This window comes from Schistocerca americana, chromosome 3, assembly GCF_021461395.2.
Source record: "Schistocerca americana isolate TAMUIC-IGC-003095 chromosome 3, iqSchAmer2.1, whole genome shotgun sequence".
NCBI classification, from domain to species: domain Eukaryota; kingdom Metazoa; phylum Arthropoda; class Insecta; order Orthoptera; family Acrididae; genus Schistocerca; species Schistocerca americana.
This window is the reverse complement of record NC_060121.1, coordinates 896,267,082-896,282,511: the sequence shown is the minus strand read 5'-3', so window position 1 is coordinate 896,282,511 and position 15,430 is coordinate 896,267,082. Positions and strand designations below refer to the sequence as shown.

At 51.9% G+C, this 15,430-nt stretch overlaps 34 non-coding genes across 34 annotated transcripts; 28 read left to right on the top strand and 6 right to left on the bottom strand.

The window, feature by feature from the left end:
- Positions 1-152: 152 nt before the first annotated feature.
- Trnam-cau lies at positions 153-225 on the top strand. The gene has a single exon. It is a non-coding gene; the product is annotated as a tRNA-Met (tRNA).
- A 308-nt stretch (positions 226-533) lies between these two features.
- Trnae-uuc lies at positions 534-605 on the top strand. The gene has a single exon. It is a non-coding gene; the product is annotated as a tRNA-Glu (tRNA).
- Positions 606-901: 296 nt separating this feature from the next.
- On the top strand, positions 902-974 carry Trnak-uuu. Its single transcript has one exon. It is a non-coding gene; the product is annotated as a tRNA-Lys (tRNA).
- Positions 975-1,113: 139 nt separating this feature from the next.
- Positions 1,114-1,195, top strand: Trnas-aga. Its single transcript has one exon. It is a non-coding gene; the product is annotated as a tRNA-Ser (tRNA).
- Positions 1,196-1,471: 276 nt separating this feature from the next.
- Positions 1,472-1,543, bottom strand: Trnag-ucc. The gene has a single exon. It is a non-coding gene; the product is annotated as a tRNA-Gly (tRNA).
- A 981-nt stretch (positions 1,544-2,524) lies between these two features.
- On the top strand, positions 2,525-2,597 carry Trnam-cau. Its single transcript has one exon. It is a non-coding gene; the product is annotated as a tRNA-Met (tRNA).
- A 308-nt stretch (positions 2,598-2,905) lies between these two features.
- Trnae-uuc lies at positions 2,906-2,977 on the top strand. The gene has a single exon. It is a non-coding gene; the product is annotated as a tRNA-Glu (tRNA).
- A 296-nt stretch (positions 2,978-3,273) lies between these two features.
- Positions 3,274-3,346, top strand: Trnak-uuu. Its single transcript has one exon. It is a non-coding gene; the product is annotated as a tRNA-Lys (tRNA).
- Positions 3,347-3,485: 139 nt separating this feature from the next.
- On the top strand, positions 3,486-3,567 carry Trnas-aga. The gene has a single exon. It is a non-coding gene; the product is annotated as a tRNA-Ser (tRNA).
- Positions 3,568-3,832: 265 nt separating this feature from the next.
- Positions 3,833-3,904, bottom strand: Trnag-ucc. Its single transcript has one exon. It is a non-coding gene; the product is annotated as a tRNA-Gly (tRNA).
- Positions 3,905-4,898: 994 nt separating this feature from the next.
- On the top strand, positions 4,899-4,971 carry Trnam-cau. Its single transcript has one exon. It is a non-coding gene; the product is annotated as a tRNA-Met (tRNA).
- A 308-nt stretch (positions 4,972-5,279) lies between these two features.
- Trnae-uuc lies at positions 5,280-5,351 on the top strand. The gene has a single exon. It is a non-coding gene; the product is annotated as a tRNA-Glu (tRNA).
- A 296-nt stretch (positions 5,352-5,647) lies between these two features.
- On the top strand, positions 5,648-5,720 carry Trnak-uuu. Its single transcript has one exon. It is a non-coding gene; the product is annotated as a tRNA-Lys (tRNA).
- Positions 5,721-5,859: 139 nt separating this feature from the next.
- Positions 5,860-5,941, top strand: Trnas-aga. The gene has a single exon. It is a non-coding gene; the product is annotated as a tRNA-Ser (tRNA).
- A 265-nt stretch (positions 5,942-6,206) lies between these two features.
- Trnag-ucc lies at positions 6,207-6,278 on the bottom strand. The gene has a single exon. It is a non-coding gene; the product is annotated as a tRNA-Gly (tRNA).
- A 990-nt stretch (positions 6,279-7,268) lies between these two features.
- On the top strand, positions 7,269-7,341 carry Trnam-cau. The gene has a single exon. It is a non-coding gene; the product is annotated as a tRNA-Met (tRNA).
- Positions 7,342-7,649: 308 nt separating this feature from the next.
- Trnae-uuc lies at positions 7,650-7,721 on the top strand. The gene has a single exon. It is a non-coding gene; the product is annotated as a tRNA-Glu (tRNA).
- A 296-nt stretch (positions 7,722-8,017) lies between these two features.
- Positions 8,018-8,090, top strand: Trnak-uuu. Its single transcript has one exon. It is a non-coding gene; the product is annotated as a tRNA-Lys (tRNA).
- A 139-nt stretch (positions 8,091-8,229) lies between these two features.
- Positions 8,230-8,311, top strand: Trnas-aga. Its single transcript has one exon. It is a non-coding gene; the product is annotated as a tRNA-Ser (tRNA).
- A 265-nt stretch (positions 8,312-8,576) lies between these two features.
- Trnag-ucc lies at positions 8,577-8,648 on the bottom strand. Its single transcript has one exon. It is a non-coding gene; the product is annotated as a tRNA-Gly (tRNA).
- A 991-nt stretch (positions 8,649-9,639) lies between these two features.
- Positions 9,640-9,712, top strand: Trnam-cau. The gene has a single exon. It is a non-coding gene; the product is annotated as a tRNA-Met (tRNA).
- A 308-nt stretch (positions 9,713-10,020) lies between these two features.
- On the top strand, positions 10,021-10,092 carry Trnae-uuc. Its single transcript has one exon. It is a non-coding gene; the product is annotated as a tRNA-Glu (tRNA).
- A 296-nt stretch (positions 10,093-10,388) lies between these two features.
- On the top strand, positions 10,389-10,461 carry Trnak-uuu. The gene has a single exon. It is a non-coding gene; the product is annotated as a tRNA-Lys (tRNA).
- A 139-nt stretch (positions 10,462-10,600) lies between these two features.
- Trnas-aga lies at positions 10,601-10,682 on the top strand. The gene has a single exon. It is a non-coding gene; the product is annotated as a tRNA-Ser (tRNA).
- Positions 10,683-10,947: 265 nt separating this feature from the next.
- On the bottom strand, positions 10,948-11,019 carry Trnag-ucc. Its single transcript has one exon. It is a non-coding gene; the product is annotated as a tRNA-Gly (tRNA).
- Positions 11,020-12,012: 993 nt separating this feature from the next.
- On the top strand, positions 12,013-12,085 carry Trnam-cau. The gene has a single exon. It is a non-coding gene; the product is annotated as a tRNA-Met (tRNA).
- Positions 12,086-12,393: 308 nt separating this feature from the next.
- Positions 12,394-12,465, top strand: Trnae-uuc. The gene has a single exon. It is a non-coding gene; the product is annotated as a tRNA-Glu (tRNA).
- A 296-nt stretch (positions 12,466-12,761) lies between these two features.
- On the top strand, positions 12,762-12,834 carry Trnak-uuu. Its single transcript has one exon. It is a non-coding gene; the product is annotated as a tRNA-Lys (tRNA).
- A 139-nt stretch (positions 12,835-12,973) lies between these two features.
- On the top strand, positions 12,974-13,055 carry Trnas-aga. The gene has a single exon. It is a non-coding gene; the product is annotated as a tRNA-Ser (tRNA).
- A 277-nt stretch (positions 13,056-13,332) lies between these two features.
- On the bottom strand, positions 13,333-13,404 carry Trnag-ucc. The gene has a single exon. It is a non-coding gene; the product is annotated as a tRNA-Gly (tRNA).
- Positions 13,405-14,385: 981 nt separating this feature from the next.
- On the top strand, positions 14,386-14,458 carry Trnam-cau. Its single transcript has one exon. It is a non-coding gene; the product is annotated as a tRNA-Met (tRNA).
- A 308-nt stretch (positions 14,459-14,766) lies between these two features.
- Positions 14,767-14,838, top strand: Trnae-uuc. Its single transcript has one exon. It is a non-coding gene; the product is annotated as a tRNA-Glu (tRNA).
- Positions 14,839-15,134: 296 nt separating this feature from the next.
- Trnak-uuu lies at positions 15,135-15,207 on the top strand. The gene has a single exon. It is a non-coding gene; the product is annotated as a tRNA-Lys (tRNA).
- Positions 15,208-15,346: 139 nt separating this feature from the next.
- Positions 15,347-15,428, top strand: Trnas-aga. Its single transcript has one exon. It is a non-coding gene; the product is annotated as a tRNA-Ser (tRNA).
- The last annotated feature ends 2 nt before the right edge of the window (positions 15,429-15,430 follow it).

The following is a 15,430-nucleotide window of genomic DNA, read 5'->3' as shown; positions in this document are numbered from 1 at the left end:
GCTGCGTTCCGTTGAAAAAGCTTGCGGCAGCAGTTTAATCTAGCAAGTAGGGAAAGCACGTGTAGCAACACAACAGATTCTTGAGAAAGCGCAAACTGTCTATCTCTAATATGAGAGACTTGCCAAGTTTCCTGTAACGTTACTTGCAACGTGCCTCGGTAGCGCAGTAGGTAGCGCGTAAGTCTCATAATCTTAAGGTCGTGAGTTCGATCCTCAGCCGGGGCATTTAATTTGCTGTACATCATGGCTGAATTAACGGCGTTGCTGTTGCTAGGGAACGAACTTAATTGTCGTTCGTTATCCACAAGGAGTCTACGCCTCAGCGTCAATATGTTTATTTCCAATTATGACAACGTACAACTTTGATCTTTCTCTTCCCTTGTTAGGAGTAAAATAATGAATAGTCAATTTCGAGCTGTGCGCCATGCCAGTCTGTAGGCGCAAATATGCTCGCAAACGGAGAACTGCACTGAGTCCAGATTCAGCACGAAATACGAGAGGAGACGGAGAAAACCTCACGCTTATCGAATAAATCCGGTGTGGTCTAGTGGCTAGGATACCTGGCTTTCACCCAGGAGGCCCGGGTTCGATTCCCGGTACCGGAACGGAAGTTTTTGCGCACATAACGCTCCATGTTTTGGCCTTCGAACTGTCGTTTGTCGCCCACCTTCCGAAGCTTCGACCGAACGTAATCGGGAAAAACAGGCACGTGATGCAACTACTGTCGGCACCGGAATAAAGGGAGAAGAGGCACTGGTCCGCTGTTGGGCTGCTACCAGCGTCAGTGGGAAGTCGGTGAAGTCGCCAGTTGCGCCAGAAGCCAGAAATTACCGTAGTACGCCTACACACGCGTTCCAGTTATTTACATTGCTTGCAGCCGCTCCATCCACAACGAGCGTGAGCCCGGATAGCTCAGTCGGTAGAGCATTAGGCTTTTAACCTAAGGGTCCAGGGTTCAAGTCCCTGTCCGGGCGAAGATTTTTAACGTTTCCGTAATGGCTCGTCTCGTAGCGACGGTAGCCCTGCCGTAATCAGTGCACGGAGTTCGTTTCCTGTCAACATTCTGCGCAGACCGGTTGGGTTTTTCACGATTCCAGGGAAATTCCGTTACGAGCAGTCGTGGCCGAGTGGTTAAGGCGTCTGACTAGAAATCAGATTCCCTCTGGGAGCGTAGGTTCGAGTCCTACCGACTGCGTCGGTTTTTTCTTTTTTTGTTTAAGAACAACGAGCAGAAAATTTCGCAGATTGCCTGTCGTTTTGGTACCTCTCCACACCTCGCCTCTCACAGCCGTTTATAGTGCCTGTCCTTTTGATAAGGGCGAATTCCAAGCGTCAGCTTTCGCGTCAGCCGAGCAAAGTCGGGACAAGTCGGGACATACTACAGGATGGCCTGCGTGGAGCTACGACAAAAAAAAAACCTTCATTTAACAGCACGCGGCTCACATACTCATACGAAAAAACTAGCGCCACTTGCGGTGGCCGGGAATCGAACCCGGATCAACTGCTTGGAAGGCAACTATGCTCACCATTACACCACCACCGCACAGCCGCTGCTCGCAACGCCCCGCTGTGTCGGCTTCCTGCCCGCCAGCAGCGGCCCACGGTGATAGTAGCTGCAGGCGCTTTACGAGGTAGGAGGGTGCATCCACACGCATTCGGGTAGCGCCTCCACGCACGCTGCGTCTTTGGACAAGACTAGTCGCCGCGGCCGCAAGGTTACTCACACGATAGAGATGAGCATTCGTTTTAAGGCAGTGTAGTGGAGCACTCCGCGTCTGTAGCACTTTTTTCGGTTGTATCCGACGTCGCTGGGTGGCAATCCCACTTTCCCCTGCAGAAAAGTGCTCGGGAAGCACGGGCAGCTTGTCGAGCATCGGTGGTTCAATGGCATGTGCCTCAGTAGTGCAGTAGGCAGCGCGTAAGTCTTATAATCTTAAGGCTTGCCGGCACGATAGCTCAGCGTGTTCGGTCTGACAGTTATCTGCCCTCTGTAATAAAACACCGAGTCAACGATGAACTTGAACGGGCGCCATCGGACGTCCGCCCCTAACAAATGCAACGAAAGAAATGGGAACAAAAAAAAAAAAGAATTGGTGAATGCTCGCTTAGCATGCGGACGGCTCGGGTTCGATTCCCGGCCGATGCATCGTTCTGCTGTTCTCGCTATAATGCTGCCGCGCCGATTCCTCGCCTGAGCTGCGTCAGCCTCAGGAATGTATAGCAAGATTCGCTGTGAGGAGAACCATACACGCAGCACGCAATGGACCGTACTTGAACGGTCGCGTGCTATTTCTGAACTCTGACGTCGGCCTGGCCCAACAGGCCGCTGTGTTCAGGTGCCGCAAGGGCGATGTACTGTAACCTCGGGCAGTGCTGCGTTCCGTTGAAAAAGCTTGCGGCAGCAGTTTAATCTAGCAAGTAGGGAAAGCACGTGTAGCAACACAACAGATTCTTGAGAAAGCGCAAACTGTCTATCTCTAATATGAGAGACTTGCCAAGTTTCCTGTAACGTTACTTGCAACGTGCCTCGGTAGCGCAGTAGGTAGCGCGTAAGTCTCATAATCTTAAGGTCGTGAGTTCGATCCTCAGCCGGGGCATTTAATTTGCTGTACATCATGGCTGAATTAACGGCGTTGCTGTTGCTAGGGAACGAACTTAATTGTCGTTCGTTATCCACAAGGAGTCTACGCCTCAGCGTCAATATGTTTATTTCCAATTATGACAACGTACAACTTTGATCTTTCTCTTCCCTTGTTAGGAGTAAAATAATGAATAGTCAATTTCGAGCTGTGCGCCATGCCAGTCTGTAGGCGCAAATATGCTCGCAAACGGAGAACTGCACTGAGTCCAGATTCAGCACGAAATACGAGAGGAGACGGAGAAAACCTCACGCTTATCGAATAAATCCGGTGTGGTCTAGTGGCTAGGATACCTGGCTTTCACCCAGGAGGCCCGGGTTCGATTCCCGGTACCGGAACGGAAGTTTTTGCGCACATAACGCTCCATGTTTTGGCCTTCGAACTGTCGTTTGTCGCCCACCTTCCGAAGCTTCGACCGAACGTAATCGGGAAAAACAGGCACGTGATGCAACTACTGTCGGCACCGGAATAAAGGGAGAAGAGGCACTGGTCCGCTGTTGGGCTGCTACCAGCGTCAGTGGGAAGTCGGTGAAGTCGCCAGTTGCGCCAGAAGCCAGAAATTACCGTAGTACGCCTACACACGCGTTCCAGTTATTTACATTGCTTGCAGCCGCTCCATCCACAACGAGCGTGAGCCCGGATAGCTCAGTCGGTAGAGCATTAGGCTTTTAACCTAAGGGTCCAGGGTTCAAGTCCCTGTCCGGGCGAAGATTTTTAACGTTTCCGTAATGGCTCGTCTCGTAGCGACGGTAGCCCTGCCGTAATCAGTGCACGGAGTTCGTTTCCTGTCAACATTCTGCGCAGACCGGTTGGGTTTTTCACGATTCCAGGGAAATTCCGTTACGAGCAGTCGTGGCCGAGTGGTTAAGGCGTCTGACTAGAAATCAGATTCCCTCTGGGAGCGTAGGTTCGAGTCCTACCGACTGCGTCGGTTTTTTCTTTTTTTGTTTAAGAACAACGAGCAGAAAATTTCGCAGATTGCCTGTCGTTTTGGTACCTCTCCACACCTCGCCTCTCACAGCCGTTTATAGTGCCTGTCCTTTTGATAAGGGCGAATTCCAAGCGTCAGCTTTCGCGTCAGCCGAGCAAAGTCGGGACATACTACAGGATGGCCTGCGTGGAGCTACGACAAAAAAAAACCTTCATTTAACAGCACGCGGCTCACATACTCATACGAAAAAACTAGCGCCACTTGCGGTGGCCGGGAATCGAACCCGGATCAACTGCTTGGAAGGCAACTATGCTCACCATTACACCACCACCGCACAGCCGCTGCTCGCAACGCCCCGCTGTGTCGGCTTCCTGCCCGCCAGCAGCGGCCCACGGTGATAGTAGCTGCAGGCGCTTTACGAGGTAGGAGGGTGCATCCACACGCATTCGGGTAGCGCCTCCACGCACGCTGCGTCTTTGGACAAGACTAGTCGCCGCGGCCGCAAGGTTACTCACACGATAGAGATGAGCATTCGTTTTAAGGCAGTGTAGTGGAGCACTCCGCGTGTGTAGCACTTTTTTCGGTTGTATCCGACGTCGCTGGGTGGCAATCCCACTTTCCCCTGCAGAAAAGTGCTCGGGAAGCACGGGCAGCTTGTCGAGCATCGGTGGTTCAATGGCATGTGCCTCAGTAGTGCAGTAGGCAGCGCGTAAGTCTCATAATCTTAAGGCTTGCCGGCACGATAGCTCAGCGTGTTCGGTCTGAGAGTTATCTGCCCTCTGTAATAGAACACCGAGTCAACGATGAACTTGAACGGGCGCCATCGGACGTCCGCCCCTAACAAATGCAACGAAAGAAATGGGAACAAAAAAAAAAAAAAAAAAAAAAAAAAAATTGGTGAATGCTCGCTTAGCATGCGGACGGCTCGGGTTCGATTCCCGGCCGATGCATCGTTCTGCTGTTCTCGCTATAATGCTGCCGCGCCGATTCCTCGCCTGAGCTGCGTCAGCCTCAGGAATGTATAGCAGGATTCGCTGTGAGAAGAACCATACACGCAGCACGCAATAGACCGTACTTGAACGGTCGCGTGCTATTTCTGAACTCTGACGTCGGCCTGGCCCAACAGGCCGCTGTGTTCAGGTGCCGCAAGGGCGATGTACTGTAACCTCGGGCAGTGCTGCGTTCCGTTGAAAAAGCTTGCGGCAGCAGTTTAATCTAGCAAGTAGGGAAAGCACGTGTAGCAACACAACAGATTCTAGAGAAAGCGCAAACTGTCTATCTCTAATATGAGAGACTTACCAAGTATCCTGTAACGTTACTTGCAACGTGCCTCGGTAGCGCAGTAGGTAGCGCGTAAGTCTCATAATCTTAAGGTCGTGAGTTCGATCCTCACCCGGGGCATTTAATTTGCTGTACATCATGGCTGAATTAACGGCGTTGCTGTTGCTAGGGAACGAACTTAATTGTCGTTCGTTATCCACAAGGAGTCTACGCCTCAGCGTCAATATGTTTATTTCCAATTATGACAACGTACAACTTTGATCTTTCTCTTCCCTTGTTAGGAGTAAAATAATGAATAGTCAATTTCGAGCTGTGCGCCATGCCAGTCTGTAGGCGCAAATATGCTCGCAAACGGAGAACTGCACTGAGTCCAGATTCAGCACGAAATACGAGAGGAGACGGAGAAAACCTCACGCTTATCGAACAAATCCGGTGTGGTCTAGTGGCTAGGATACCTAGCTTTCACCCAGGAGGCCCGGGTTCGATTCCCGGTACCGGAACGGAAGTTTTTGCGCACACAACGCTCCATGTTTTGGCCTTCGAACTGTCGTTTGTCGCCCACCTTCCGAAGCTTCGACCGAACGTAATCGGGAAAAACAGGCACGTGATGCAACTACTGTCGGCACCGGAATAAAGGGAGAAGAGGCACTGGTCCGCTGTTGGGCTGCTACCAGCGTCAGTGGGAAGTCGGTGAAGTCGCCAGTTGCGCCAGAAGCCAGATATTACCGTAGTACGCCTACACACGCGTTCCAGTTATTTACATTGCTTGCAGCCGCTCCATCCACAACGAGCGTGAGCCCGGATAGCTCAGTCGGTAGAGCATTAGGCTTTTAACCTAAGGGTCCAGGGTTCAAGTCCCTGTCCGGGCGAAGATTTTTAACGTTTCCGTAATGGCTCGTCTCGTAGCGACGGTAGCCCTGCCGTAATCAGTGCACGGAGTTCGTTTCCTGTCAACATTCTGCGCAGACCGGTTGGGTTTTTCACGATTCCAGGGAAATTCCGTTACGAGCAGTCGTGGCCGAGTGGTTAAGGCGTCTGACTAGAAATCAGATTCCCTCTGGGAGCGTAGGTTCGAGTCCTACCGACTGCGTCGGTTTTTTCTTTTTTTGTTTAAGAACAACGAGCAGAAAATTTCGCAGATTGCCTGTCGTTTTGGTACCTCTCCACACCTCGCCTCTCACAGCCGTTTATAGTGCCTGTCCTTTTGATAAGGGCGAATTCCAAGCGTCAGCTTTCGCGTCAGCCGAGCAAAGTCGGGACATACTACAGGATGGCCTGCGTGGAGCTACGACAAAAAAAAACCTTCATTTAACAGCACGCGGCTCACATACTCATACGAAAAAACTAGCGCCACTTGCGGTGGCCGGGAATCGAACCCGGATCAACTGCTTGGAAGGCAACTATGCTCACCATTACACCACCACCGCACAGCCGCTGCTCGCAACGCCCCGCTGTGTCGGCTTCCTGCCCGCCAGCAGCGGCCCACGGTGATAGTAGCTGCAGGCGCTTTACGAGGTAGGAGGGTGCATCCACACGCATTCGGGTAGCGCCTCCACGCACGCTGCGTCTTTGGACAAGACTAGTCGCCGCGGCCGCAAGGTTACTCACACGATAGAGATGAGCATTCGTTTTAAGGCAGTGTAGTGGAGCACTCCGCGTGTGTAGCACTTTTTTCGGTTGTATCCGACGTCGCTGGGTGGCAATCCCACTTTCCCCTGCAGAAAAGTGCTCGGGAAGCACGGGCAGCTTGTCGAGCATCGGTGGTTCAATGGCATGTGCCTCAGTAGTGCAGTAGGCAGCGCGTAAGTCTCATAATCTTAAGGCTTGCCGGCACGATAGCTCAGCGTGTTCGGTCTGAGAGTTATCTGCCCTCTGTAATAGAACACCGAGTCAACGATGAACTTGAACGGGCGCCATCGGACGTCCGCCCCTAACAAATGCAACGAAAGAAATGGGAACAAAAAAAAAAAAAAAAAAAAAAAATTGGTGAATGCTCGCTTAGCATGCGGACGGCTCGGGTTCGATTCCCGGCCGATGCATCGTTCTGCTGTTCTCGCTATAATGCTGCCGCGCCGATTCCTCGCCTGAGCTGCGTCAGCCTCAGGAATGTATAGCAGGATTCGCTGTGAGAAGAACCATACACGCAGCACGCAATAGACCGTACTTGAACGGTCGCGTGCTATTTCTGAACTCTGACGTCGGCCTGGCCCAACAGGCCGCTGTGTTCAGGTGCCGCAAGGGCGATGTACTGTAACCTCGGGCAGTGCTGCGTTCCGTTGAAAAAGCTTGCGGCAGCAGTTTAATCTAGCAAGTAGGGAAAGCACGTGTAGCAACACAACAGATTCTAGAGAAAGCGCAAACTGTCTATCTCTAATATGAGAGACTTACCAAGTATCCTGTAACGTTACTTGCAACGTGCCTCGGTAGCGCAGTAGGTAGCGCGTAAGTCTCATAATCTTAAGGTCGTGAGTTCGATCCTCACCCGGGGCATTTAATTTGCTGTACATCATGGCTGAATTAACGGCGTTGCTGTTGCTAGGGAACGAACTTAATTGTCGTTCGTTATCCACAAGGAGTCTACGCCTCAGCGTCAATATGTTTATTTCCAATTATGACAACGTACAACTTTGATCTTTCTCTTCCCTTGTTAGGAGTAAAATAATGAATAGTCAATTTCGAGCTGTGCGCCATGCCAGTCTGTAGGCGCAAATATGCTCGCAAACGGAGAACTGCACTGAGTCCAGATTCAGCACGAAATACGAGAGGAGACGGAGAAAACCTCACGCTTATCGAACAAATCCGGTGTGGTCTAGTGGCTAGGATACCTAGCTTTCACCCAGGAGGCCCGGGTTCGATTCCCGGTACCGGAACGGAAGTTTTTGCGCACACAACGCTCCATGTTTTGGCCTTCGAACTGTCGTTTGTCGCCCACCTTCCGAAGCTTCGACCGAACGTAATCGGGAAAAACAGGCACGTGATGCAACTACTGTCGGCACCGGAATAAAGGGAGAAGAGGCACTGGTCCGCTGTTGGGCTGCTACCAGCGTCAGTGGGAAGTCGGTGAAGTCGCCAGTTGCGCCAGAAGCCAGAAATTACCGTAGTACGCCTACACACGCGTTCCAGTTATTTACATTGCTTGCAGCCGCTCCATCCACAACGAGCGTGAGCCCGGATAGCTCAGTCGGTAGAGCATTAGGCTTTTAACCTAAGGGTCCAGGGTTCAAGTCCCTGTCCGGGCGAAGATTTTTAACGTTTCCGTAATGGCTCGTCTCGTAGCGACGGTAGCCCTGCCGTAATCAGTGCACGGAGTTCGTTTCCTGTCAACATTCTGCGCAGACCGGTTGGGTTTTTCACGATTCCAGGGAAATTCCGTTACGAGCAGTCGTGGCCGAGTGGTTAAGGCGTCTGACTAGAAATCAGATTCCCTCTGGGAGCGTAGGTTCGAGTCCTACCGACTGCGTCGGTTTTTTCTTTTTTTGTTTAAGAACAACGAGCAGAAAATTTCGCAGATTGCCTGTCGTTTTGGTACCTCTCCACACCTCGCCTCTCACAGCCGTTTATAGTGCCTGTCCTTTTGATAAGGGCGAATTCCAAGCGTCAGCTTTCGCGTCAGCCGAGCAAAGTCGGGACATACTACAGGATGGCCTGCGTGGAGCTACGACAAAAAAAAACCTTCATTTAACAGCACGCGGCTCACATACTCATACGAAAAAACTAGCGCCACTTGCGGTGGCCGGGAATCGAACCCGGATCAACTGCTTGGAAGGCAACTATGCTCACCATTACACCACCACCGCACAGCCGCTGCTCGCAACGCCCCGCTGTGTCGGCTTCCTGCCCGCCAGCAGCGGCCCACGGTGATAGTAGCTGCAGGCGCTTTACGAGGTAGGAGGGTGCATCCACACGCATTCGGGTAGCGCCTCCACGCACGCTGCGTCTTTGGACAAGACTAGTCGCCGCGGCCGCAAGGTTACTCACACGATAGAGATGAGCATTCGTTTTAAGGCAGTGTAGTGGAGCACTCCGCGTGTGTAGCACTTTTTTCGGTTGTATCCGACGTCGCTGGGTGGCAATCCCACTTTCCCCTGCAGAAAAGTGCTCGGGAAGCACGGGCAGCTTGTCGAGCATCGGTGGTTCAATGGCATGTGCCTCAGTAGTGCAGTAGGCAGCGCGTAAGTCTCATAATCTTAAGGCTTGCCGGCACGATAGCTCAGCGTGTTCGGTCTGAGAGTTATCTGCCCTCTGTAATAGAACACCGAGTCAACGATGAACTTGAACGGGCGCCATCGGACGTCCGCCCCTAACAAATGCAACGAAAGAAATGGGAACAAAAAAAAAAAAAAAAAAAAAAAAATTGGTGAATGCTCGCTTAGCATGCGGACGGCTCGGGTTCGATTCCCGGCCGATGCATCGTTCTGCTGTTCTCGCTATAATGCTGCCGCGCCGATTCCTCGCCTGAGCTGCGTCAGCCTCAGGAATGTATAGCAGGATTCGCTGTGAGAAGAACCATACACGCAGCACGCAATAGACCGTACTTGAACGGTCGCGTGCTATTTCTGAACTCTGACGTCGGCCTGGCCCAACAGGCCGCTGTGTTCAGGTGCCGCAAGGGCGATGTACTGTAACCTCGGGCAGTGCTGCGTTCCGTTGAAAAAGCTTGCGGCAGCAGTTTAATCTAGCAAGTAGGGAAAGCACGTGTAGCAACACAACAGATTCTAGAGAAAGCGCAAACTGTCTATCTCTAATATGAGAGACTTACCAAGTATCCTGTAACGTTACTTGCAACGTGCCTCGGTAGCGCAGTAGGTAGCGCGTAAGTCTCATAATCTTAAGGTCGTGAGTTCGATCCTCACCCGGGGCATTTAATTTGCTGTACATCATGGCTGAATTAACGGCGTTGCTGTTGCTAGGGAACGAACTTAATTGTCGTTCGTTATCCACAAGGAGTCTACGCCTCAGCGTCAATATGTTTATTTCCAATTATGACAACGTACAACTTTGATCTTTCTCTTCCCTTGTTAGGAGTAAAATAATGAATAGTCAATTTCGAGCTGTGCGCCATGCCAGTCTGTAGGCGCAAATATGCTCGCAAACGGAGAACTGCACTGAGTCCAGATTCAGCACGAAATACGAGAGGAGACGGAGAAAACCTCACGCTTATCGAACAAATCCGGTGTGGTCTAGTGGCTAGGATACCTAGCTTTCACCCAGGAGGCCCGGGTTCGATTCCCGGTACCGGAACGGAAGTTTTTGCGCACACAACGCTCCATGTTTTGGCCTTCGAACTGTCGTTTGTCGCCCACCTTCCGAAGCTTCGACCGAACGTAATCGGGAAAAACAGGCACGTGATGCAACTACTGTCGGCACCGGAATAAAGGGAGAAGAGGCACTGGTCCGCTGTTGGGCTGCTACCAGCGTCAGTGGGAAGTCGGTGAAGTCGCCAGTTGCGCCAGAAGCCAGAAATTACCGTAGTACGCCTACACACGCGTTCCAGTTATTTACATTGCTTGCAGCCGCTCCATCCACAACGAGCGTGAGCCCGGATAGCTCAGTCGGTAGAGCATTAGGCTTTTAACCTAAGGGTCCAGGGTTCAAGTCCCTGTCCGGGCGAAGATTTTTAACGTTTCCGTAATGGCTCGTCTCGTAGCGACGGTAGCCCTGCCGTAATCAGTGCACGGAGTTCGTTTCCTGTCAACATTCTGCGCAGACCGGTTGGGTTTTTCACGATTCCAGGGAAATTCCGTTACGAGCAGTCGTGGCCGAGTGGTTAAGGCGTCTGACTAGAAATCAGATTCCCTCTGGGAGCGTAGGTTCGAGTCCTACCGACTGCGTCGGTTTTTTCTTTTTTTGTTTAAGAACAACGAGCAGAAAATTTCGCAGATTGCCTGTCGTTTTGGTACCTCTCCACACCTCGCCTCTCACAGCCGTTTATAGTGCCTGTCCTTTTGATAAGGGCGAATTCCAAGCGTCAGCTTTCGCGTCAGCCGAGCAAAGTCGGGACATACTACAGGATGGCCTGCGTGGAGCTACGACAAAAAAAAACCTTCATTTAACAGCACGCGGCTCACATACTCATACGAAAAAACTAGCGCCACTTGCGGTGGCCGGGAATCGAACCCGGATCAACTGCTTGGAAGGCAACTATGCTCACCATTACACCACCACCGCACAGCCGCTGCTCGCAACGCCCCGCTGTGTCGGCTTCCTGCCCGCCAGCAGCGGCCCACGGTGATAGTAGCTGCAGGCGCTTTACGAGGTAGGAGGGTGCATCCACACGCATTCGGGTAGCGCCTCCACGCACGCTGCGTCTTTGGACAAGACTAGTCGCCGCGGCCGCAAGGTTACTCACACGATAGAGATGAGCATTCGTTTTAAGGCAGTGTAGTGGAGCACTCCGCGTGTGTAGCACTTTTTTCGGTTGTATCCGACGTCGCTGGGTGGCAATCCCACTTTCCCCTGCAGAAAAGTGCTCGGGAAGCACGGGCAGCTTGTCGAGCATCGGTGGTTCAATGGCATGTGCCTCAGTAGTGCAGTAGGCAGCGCGTAAGTCTCATAATCTTAAGGCTTGCCGGCACGATAGCTCAGCGTGTTCGGTCTGAGAGTTATCTGCCCTCTGTAATAGAACACCGAGTCAACGATGAACTTGAACGGGCGCCATCGGACGTCCGCCCCTAACAAATGCAACGAAAGAAATGGGAACAAAAAAAAAAAAAAAAAAAAAAAAAAATTGGTGAATGCTCGCTTAGCATGCGGACGGCTCGGGTTCGATTCCCGGCCGATGCATCGTTCTGCTGTTCTCGCTATAATGCTGCCGCGCCGATTCCTCGCCTGAGCTGCGTCAGCCTCAGGAATGTATAGCAGGATTCGCTGTGAGAAGAACCATACACGCAGCACGCAATAGACCGTACTTGAACGGTCGCGTGCTATTTCTGAACTCTGACGTCGGCCTGGCCCAACAGGCCGCTGTGTTCAGGTGCCGCAAGGGCGATGTACTGTAACCTCGGGCAGTGCTGCGTTCCGTTGAAAAAGCTTGCGGCAGCAGTTTAATCTAGCAAGTAGGGAAAGCACGTGTAGCAACACAACAGATTCTTGAGAAAGCGCAAACTGTCTATCTCTAATATGAGAGACTTACCAAGTATCCTGTAACGTTACTTGCAACGTGCCTCGGTAGCGCAGTAGGTAGCGCGTAAGTCTCATAATCTTAAGGTCGTGAGTTCGATCCTCACCCGGGGCATTTAATTTGCTGTACATCATGGCTGAATTAACGGCGTTGCTGTTGCTAGGGAACGAACTTAATTGTCGTTCGTTATCCACAAGGAGTCTACGCCTCAGCGTCAATATGTTTATTTCCAATTATGACAACGTACAACTTTGATCTTTCTCTTCCCTTGTTAGGAGTAAAATAATGAATAGTCAATTTCGAGCTGTGCGCCATGCCAGTCTGTAGGCGCAAATATGCTCGCAAACGGAGAACTGCACTGAGTCCAGATTCAGCACGAAATACGAGAGGAGACGGAGAAAACCTCACGCTTATCGAACAAATCCGGTGTGGTCTAGTGGCTAGGATACCTGGCTTTCACCCAGGAGGCCCGGGTTCGATTCCCGGTACCGGAACGGAAGTTTTTGCGCACACAACGCTCCATGTTTTGGCCTTCGAACTGTCGTTTGTCGCCCACCTTCCGAAGCTTCGACCGAACGTAATCGGGAAAAACAGGCACGTGATGCAACTACTGTCGGCACCGGAATAAAGGGAGAAGAGGCACTGGTCCGCTGTTGGGCTGCTACCAGCGTCAGTGGGAGGTCGGTGAAGTCGCCAGTTGCGCCAGAAGCCAGAAATTACCGTAGTACGCCTACACACGCGTTCCAGTTATTTACATTGCTTGCAGCCGCTCCATCCACAACGAGCGTGAGCCCGGATAGCTCAGTCGGTAGAGCATTAGGCTTTTAACCTAAGGGTCCAGGGTTCAAGTCCCTGTCCGGGCGAAGATTTTTAACGTTTCCGTAATGGCTCGTCTCGTAGCGACGGTAGCCCTGCCGTAATCAGTGCACGGAGTTCGTTTCCTGTCAACATTCTGCGCAGACCGGTTGGGTTTTTCACGATTCCAGGGAAATTCCGTTACGAGCAGTCGTGGCCGAGTGGTTAAGGCGTCTGACTAGAAATCAGATTCCCTCTGGGAGCGTAGGTTCGAGTCCTACCGACTGCGTCGGTTTTTTCTTTTTTTGTTTAAGAACAACGAGCAGAAAATTTCGCAGATTGCCTGTCGTTTTGGTACCTCTCCACACCTCGCCTCGCACAGCCGTTTATAGTGCCTGTCCTTTTGATAAGGGCGAATTCCAAGCGTCAGCTTTCGCGTCAGCCGAGCAAAGTCGGGACAAGTCGGGACATACTACAGGATGGCCTGCGTGGAGCTACGACAAAAAAAAAAACCTTCATTTAACAGCACGCGGCTCACATACTCATACGAAAAAACTAGCGCCACTTGCGGTGGCCGGGAATCGAACCCGGATCAACTGCTTGGAAGGCAACTATGCTCACCATTACACCACCACCGCACAGCCGCTGCTCGCAACGCCCCGCTGTGTCGGCTTCCTGCCCGCCAGCAGCGGCCCACGGTGATAGTAGCTGCAGGCGCTTTACGAGGTAGGAGGGTGCATCCACACGCATTCGGGTAGCGCCTCCACGCACGCTGCGTCTTTGGACAAGACTAGTCGCCGCGGCCGCAAGGTTACTCACACGATAGAGATGAGCATTCGTTTTAAGGCAGTGTAGTGGAGCACTCCGCGTGTGTAGCACTTTTTTCGGTTGTATCCGACGTCGCTGGGTGGCAATCCCACTTTCCCCTGCAGAAAAGTGCTCGGGAAGCACGGGCAGCTTGTCGAGCATCGGTGGTTCAATGGCATGTGCCTCAGTAGTGCAGTAGGCAGCGCGTAAGTCTCATAATCTTAAGGCTTGCCGGCACGATAGCTCAGCGTGTTCGGTCTGAGAGTTATCTGCCCTCTGTAATAGAACACCGAGTCAACGATGAACTTGAACGGGCGCCATCGGACGTCCGCCCCTAACAAATGCAACGAAAGAAATGGGAACAAAAAAAAAAAAAAATTGGTGAATGCTCGCTTAGCATGCGGACGGCTCGGGTTCGATTCCCGGCCGATGCATCGTTCTGCTGTTCTCGCTATAATGCTGCCGCGCCGATTCCTCGCCTGAGCTGCGTCAGCCTCAGGAATGTATAGCAGGATTCGCTGTGAGAAGAACCATACACGCAGCACGCAATAGACCGTACTTGAACGGTCGCGTGCTATTTCTGAACTCTGACGTCGGCCTGGCCCAACAGGCCGCTGTGTTCAGGTGCCGCAAGGGCGATGTACTGTAACCTCGGGCAGTGCTGCGTTCCGTTGAAAAAGCTTGCGGCAGCAGTTTAATCTAGCAAGTAGGGAAAGCACGTGTAGCAACACAACAGATTCTAGAGAAAGCGCAAACTGTCTATCTCTAATATGAGAGACTTACCAAGTATCCTGTAACGTTACTTGCAACGTGCCTCGGTAGCGCAGTAGGTAGCGCGTAAGTCTCATAATCTTAAGGTCGTGAGTTCGATCCTCACCCGGGGCATTTAATTTGCTGTACATCATGGCTGAATTAACGGCGTTGCTGTTGCTAGGGAACGAACTTAATTGTCGTTCGTTATCCACAAGGAGTCTACGCCTCAGCGTCAATATGTTTATTTCCAATTATGACAACGTACAACTTTGATCTTTCTCTTCCCTTGTTAGGAGTAAAATAATGAATAGTCAATTTCGAGCTGTGCGCCATGCCAGTCTGTAGGCGCAAATATGCTCGCAAACGGAGAACTGCACTGAGTCCAGATTCAGCACGAAATACGAGAGGAGACGGAGAAAACCTCACGCTTATCGAACAAATCCGGTGTGGTCTAGTGGCTAGGATACCTAGCTTTCACCCAGGAGGCCCGGGTTCGATTCCCGGTACCGGAACGGAAGTTTTTGCGCACACAACGCTCCATGTTTTGGCCTTCGAACTGTCGTTTGTCGCCCACCTTCCGAAGCTTCGACCGAACGTAATCGGGAAAAACAGGCACGTGATGCAACTACTGTCGGCACCGGAATAAAGGGAGAAGAGGCACTGGTCCGCTGTTGGGCTGCTACCAGCGTCAGTGGGAAGTCGGTGAAGTCGCCAGTTGCGCCAGAAGCCAGAAATTACCGTAGTACGCCTACACACGCGTTCCAGTTATTTACATTGCTTGCAGCCGCTCCATCCACAACGAGCGTGAGCCCGGATAGCTCAGTCGGTAGAGCATTAGGCTTTTAACCTAAGGGTCCAGGGTTCAAGTCCCTGTCCGGGCGAAGATTTTTAACGTTTCCGTAATGGCTCGTCTCGTAGCGACGGTAGCCCTGCCGTAATCAGTGCACGGAGTTCGTTTCCTGTCAACATTCTGCGCAGACCGGTTGGGTTTTTCACGATTCCAGGGAAATTCCGTTACGAGCAGTCGTGGCCGAGTGGTTAAGGCGTCTGACTAGAAATCAGATTCCCTCTGGGAGCGTAGGTTCGAGTCCTACCGACTGCGTC